Here is a 6,943-nt window from a genome sequence, read left to right as displayed (position 1 = left end):
ATCAACATAAAGAGCAAAACTACACCCTAGAAGAAGCAAGAAAATAATCTTTCAACAAATCCACACAAGCCTCATTCCACCTCTTACAACAAAAACAACAGGAAGTAACTACTTTTTCTTAATATTTTAATATGAAAATTAATAATACCAACATTCCTAATTGATTGAAATCCAAAAACATGAGGAATTAGAAATTTATTTACTGTCATCCAATGGTCTCTCTAATTTGCTAATTGGAGAAATAGGTCCAATTTTATACAATCCATATACACTTTCAGCTTGTTTGTGACAGTGTCTTGCTGTGTACAACATAATGGTCTTGAGATCTTGCTTCTCCTATCTCAGCCTCTCTATTAGTAGTATTGTTTATTTCATGTTTTTACACTATACTATGGTTTTCAGAACAGCTTACATATTTTAAAAGTATTTATATACCCAAATGTAATGTAGACAATTAAATTGGGAGGGGGTTTGTAAGAGAACAACAAAGTGTGAGACTGAATGCTCTGCTTGACGTTTGTAACTCTTGTATCAAGTTACCACAGTAAGAGCCAAGGTCTTAAGCTCTACTAAATACAAAACAAACAAACAAACAAAAACACTTTATATATTTATGTTCATTTAAGAAAATAGTAGTAGTGATGTGTCATTTTGAAATATATAGTTAATACATTAGTAGTTATTTAAAATTTATATTGAGAAAAATGTTTGTATTTTTAGTATTGCTGTAGACAAGCATCTACATAAGACTGTTGTTAAATTGTTGTTTTATAAAAAACAACTTTTATAATACTCATTTTTATTGTTATAATATTTTATAAATGTTTTTAAAGAATATGATAAAAAGATATTGTAGGTATTAAAAGGGGGGTCTCTAGGAGGAGTTGGGGTACAAAAGGAAAACAAGAATGTGATTTAATTCTATTTACTTAAAATATGTTTTTAAATGTTAACAAATTCAGATAAATTGAAATCATGAAGCTTTTCTCATCATATTGCAACAAAACTTAAAAAAATAGTACAAAAAAAATAAAAACAACAAAAACAAAAAACAAAAAACAAAAAGAAAAAAATAGAAAAATCACATCCTGAAATATTTTTCTCACTTAAGAAGATAAAGCACAGAGACATAGTTCAAATAAATCCAAGGATGGAGTAGAAGAAAGTCTGCAGAAACAATAGAAAGTCTGCAAACTTACGGAAATGAACAACTCACTCATGAATGAGAAATGAGTCAAGACAGAAATCAAGAAAGAAATGAAAGCCTTTTAAGAATTAAATGAAAATAAAAACACAACCTACCCAAATCTATGGGACACAATGAAGGCAATTCTAAGAGGCTAGTTCATAGCAATAAGTGCCTATGTAAAAAAATTTCATATTAGTAACTTAATGACACACTTGAAAACTCTAGAACAAGAAAAAATAACACCTAAACTGAATAGACGGAATAATCAAATTCAATGCCTAAATTCACCAAAATAGAAACAAGAAAACAATGAACAAACATTAATGAGATAAAGAATTAAATTTTAAAGATAAATGAATTAATTTTTAAAGAAAATCAACAAATTTGGCAAACTTATCCAAGTTAACCAAAATATGAAAAGAGAAGATCCAGACTAATACAAGTAATGAAGAGATGAAAAGGGGGGCATTTCAGTAGACATTGAGAACATTCAGAGAACCACAAGGACATATTTCAAAAATGTGCACTCCCCCAAACTGGAAAACCTAGAAGAAATAGATGAATTTTTTGATATACACAAACTATTAAAGTGAAATCAAGATCAAATAATCAATGTAAATAAACATGACCCTTAAACAGAAATGAAATAGAAGCAGTTATTAAAAGTCTTTCAACTAAGAAAAAAAAAATCCAGTACAGATAGAATCAGCACAGAATTCTAACAGCACTTCAAAAAAGAATTAATGCCAATACTCCTCAAATTAGTTTACAAAATAGAAACTAAGGAAACATTTTTTCTTTTTTTACAAAGTTCTATTTTTTTTACAAAGCCACTATTACAACCATTTTTATATCACAACCACAAAGACCACTCAAAAAAAAGAAAATTATAAACCATAAACATAGATCAAAAACTTTTCAATAAAATACTCGCAAACTGAATTAAAGAACACATAAAAAAAAATTATCTCTCATAATCAAGTCAGCTTCATCCCAAAGATTCAGGGATCATTCAATATAGGTAAATCAGTAAATGTACTCTACCAGGTAAAGAAACTGAAAGACAAAACCTGATCATATTGTTAGCTGCAGTAAAGGTTTTGATTTTGATACAAGCCAATGTCTTGCCGAGAGATGGTGGTTCATGCCTTTAAACTCAGCACTTGGGAGACAGAGACAGGCAGATGTCTGAGCCAGCCTGATCTACAGAGCAAGTTACAGGACAGTCAGAGATACAAAGATAAACTCTACCTCAAATAAAAAAAAAATATGTAGCATCTTTTCATGATAAAAGTCCCAGAGAGACAAGAATACAAGGGACCTTTTTTTTTTTTCAACATAGTAAAGGCAATTTACAGCAAGCCCACTGCCAACATCAACCTAAATGGAGAGAAACTCAAAGCATTTCCACTCAAATCATGATCAAGACAAGGTTGTCCACCTATATTGAAGGAGACCAAGGTTACACAAATAGGAAAGAAAAAGTCAAATTATCTTTATTTGCAGATTTTAGATTTTTAAAAGACTCTTAAATCTTTACTAGGAAACTCCTACAGCTAATAAACACTTTCAGCAAAGTAGCAGGTTTCACAACACACAAAAATCAGTAGCTTTCCTACATATGAATGATAACATGTGCATGAGTATGTATATGTATATGTGTGTGCATGTATGTATGTGTATGTACATATATTTACATCCGATCAAGTGAAAGAATTGCATACGAAAAGATTTAAGACATTGAAGAAGATACCAGAAGGTGGAAAGATCTCTCATACTCATGGATCAGTAAGATTAATATTGCGGAAATGGTCATCCTACCCAAAGCATTCTACAGAGTCAATGTAAATTCCATCAAAACTCCAACATAATTCTTTATATAACTTGAAAAAAATTCAGCTTCATTTGGAAACACACACAAATCCAAGCTAGACTAAAACAGTACCGACTGATTAAAAGAACTGCTGGTGCTCTTGTGGTGTCTGCTTCCATCCCACACAACTCAAATACCAGATCAATGCAGATGACAAAAATGTATTGTAAGCCTGGTGGTGGTGATGCACGCCTTTAATCCCAGCACTTGAGAGGCAGAGGCAGGTGAATTTCTGAGTTCAAGGCCAGCCTGATCTACAGATTGAGTTCCAGGACAGCCAGGGATACACAGAGAAACCCTGTCTCAAAAAAAAAAAAAAAAATGTATTGTAAACAAGCCACTACTCATTGATCAGGGCCGTAAATAGACTCGGAAGCCGAACTAAGACTAGGAAAGACCTCAGGGAGCTGAAAAGATTTCATACGGTAAAGGATCGTCATTCCAGCAAAGAAGCAGCATACAAAATTGGAAAATATCTTTACTAATTATACATCTGATAAAGGGTTAGTGTATAGAAAACACACACACACACACACACACACACACACAAACCTGAAAAAAAGCTGAACATCAAAAGACCCTAGTAAAAACTGGTGTACAAAACTAGGTACAAAGTTCTCAAAAGATGAAAGAGAAATGGCTAAGAAACACTTAAAGAAATGTACAATGCCCTTAGCCATCAGGGAAATGCAAATTACAACTATTTTGAGATTTCACCTTATACTTTTCAGAATGCCCAAGATCAATAAAACAAAATGGCAGCACATACAAGAGAGGATGTAGAGAAAGGGAAGCATTTATTTACGGCTGGTGGGAGTGCAAAACTGTACAGTCACTATGGAAATCAGTGTGGCAGTTCCTTGAGAAGCTGGGAATAAATCTACCCGAAGATCCAGCTATACTTGTTTTGGGCATCTACCCAAAGGACACTCCATCTTTCATCTGAGATAATTGCTCACCCACATCCATTGCTGCTCTAGTCACAATAGGCAGGAATTGGAAACGCACATCAATGGAACAGTGTGTCCTTGGCTTTCTTATCTGTAGTCAGCCTTTTTAGGAGCACTATGGAAAGGTGCAGATGACTGAGCCAGCTCCTCCTATTCAAATGAAGCTTAAGAGCAAGCCCCTCTCATAGGGAACCTACACATCCCAGCACCAAAGGCTATGGTTTTACTGATGTTGATGATAAAATCAATGTGAAAAATACCACACTCATAAATATGACAGCTTGGAGAAAAGGCCATGTTTGTTGTGTCATTTTTCTTGTGTGCTCACTACATTGTGTGCGGTCTGTTTAGTGTCTTACCGTGATTAAAATAGGTCTGTGGGTGCCCAGAAGTTGTGGGTAGTTGATAAAGATAGGAAAGCAGCAGAGTAAAGGCATTCCAGAGCAACACCTACAGATAGGGGAAAGTCATCCTGTCGCATTGATACCTAATCTTATTGATAGCATTGTGTGGATACCTTATCTTATTGATATGATTGTGCCACATGGATATCTAAATCTTGTGCAAACACAAGAGTTTGGATACTTACTCCGGCTAGACGTCCTAAATTTGGAAATCTCAAATCTAAATTTCCAAAGTTCTGAGCTTTTTGAGCACCAATGTGACACTCTTCACCATGAGTGGGAAGTCACACTTCTAACGTTATGAAATGGGCCATAGCTGGAAGCACAGATGCACTAAGAATATTGTGTAAAATTACTTTCAACTACGTGTATATGAAATATAAATGAAGTTTATTTTAGTTTAGGGGTTCTTCCCCGAGTTATTTCAGGATAGCTGGAATTCACAGAGCTCTGTCTGCCCCTGCCTCCCTAGTCCTGGAATTTCAGGTGTAAACCATCACATCTGACTTGTATTTTTCCTTGAGTTTTGTTTTGTTTTAGTTTAAGTACTATCAGTACCGCTGCTTGCTTGGAGATAGTAACTTTGAGATGTGCAATATGAAATATAAACAATATTTAGATTCTAGTTAGCCACATTTTTATTGATCAGAAAAATGATATTGCATATGGTTTGTAAAAGAGGACTTCAGTGTCTAATTTTACATATGAAGACACTAATTTCCAATAACACTGACTGGCTTAAGGTCAGATGGCTAGCGCCTGATGGCTGTACAAAGTAGAACCAGTTCTCAGAATATCTTTCTTTTTGCATGCCTGTTTGTTTGTTTGTTTTTCAAGACAGGGTTTTTCTGTGTAGCCCTGGCTGTCCTGTAACTAGTTCTGTACCAGGCTGGTCTCAAACTCACTGAGACCCACCTACCTCTGTCACCTGAGTGCTGGGATTAAAGGTATATTCCACCACCTCCCAGCTCCAGAATAACTTTCTTTATGCTTCCCCTTAAGTTAGATAAAACAGAACCTGAATTTACTGAGATGGAAAATAATGAATAATTCAAACTTTGCTCTTCCAGGTTATATATAACCAAGTTAAGCCCTATTTTTTTTCCAAGAAAAAAACAATATGTTTTTACAAAAAATGATTTGGAGCTCTGCTTTATGTATATTCCTTCAGAGCATAGACAATGTCACACAAAAGATCTAGAGGTGAACTTGAGTATTTTCCTCACAATGAAGCATTTCTTCAAAATGCTTCTGCCTCTAGAATCTGACCCCTCTCTAATGCTTATCAGATCAGAAAAGGGAGTCTGGGTGGTATGAAACTAGAGATGCCAGTTCATTTGAATTAAATTCAAGAGTAAGTATATTTCCCCATACCACCTGTTGCCTTTTTTCAGTTGTGAAATTTGTCTTTGCATGAGGAAAAGATACATAAAAACCTTGATAGACTAACATTGTCTTATTGTTAATGTTATCTTGTTCAAGAGAGAGAGGAACACAAAGGACAGGTCAGACAGTACACTACAGAGAATAAGCCCAGGGGTGTGTTTCTGAACTATAACTATTTAGGACTATTGGCTTTGTTTGCAAAGGGGGAGATAAGAGTAAACCCAAGGGGCTGCTCAGACTGTTACAGAACACAGCCTCAGGCAGTCCTATCTAGGACGTCTAGAAACAAATCCAGCTCTGCATGCCTTTACTTTGTATATTATAGAAAAGTTTGCATGTAAAGTTATTACATGCAAAATGACCAATAAATACTCTTCTTTGTGTATTTCATTATATCTAGATTGCTAATACATAAAATGGCTGTGAAATGCTTTTGACACCTGTCTCTGCCTCTCAAGTGCTGGGATTAAAGGTGCACCACCTCTGCTGGGCCACATTTTCATTTTTAATACATCTAAAAAAGTTTGGACACTGGAGAGATGGCTCAGCAGGTAAGAGTATTGGCTGTTCTTGAAAGGACCAGGATTTATTTCCCAGAACCTATGTGGCAGTTTACAGCCATCCAACAACTCCAGTTTTGATGCATGAACTGTCCTCTTTTAGCCTCCACAGATAGCACACAATATGCATACATATATGCAGGCTAAACACTTAGTCACATAAAATAAAAATAAACTTTTTTTTTTAAATTAAGGAAAACAAGCTTGTTCGTGCCTTTCTAAATAAGACGATATTTTGATCACACACAGAATTATGATCTTACAAACATTGAGTAGTGACTCTCAAGACACAGGAAACCAACATTTAAGGGAATTTGAGGAGACGCCCTTGGTCCTGTGAAGGCTCAATGCCCCAGTGTAGGGGAATGCTAGGGCAGGAAGGCAGGAGTGCATGGGTGGGTGGGTGAACACTGTCATAGAAGCAGGGGGAGGGGAGACAGGATACGGGGGTTACAGGGGTTAGGGGGACCAGGAAAGGGCATAACATTTGAAATGTAAACAAAGAAAATATCCAATAAAAATAAATAAACAAAAGGTAGTATAGGTCCATAAATTATTCTATTATTTCAAGAATGGTCACT

The sequence above is a fragment of the Mastomys coucha genome, unplaced genomic scaffold (assembly GCF_008632895.1).
Source record: "Mastomys coucha isolate ucsf_1 unplaced genomic scaffold, UCSF_Mcou_1 pScaffold5, whole genome shotgun sequence".
Classification (NCBI taxonomy): Eukaryota; Metazoa; Chordata; class Mammalia; order Rodentia; family Muridae; genus Mastomys; species Mastomys coucha.
This window is presented reverse-complemented; position numbering follows the sequence as displayed.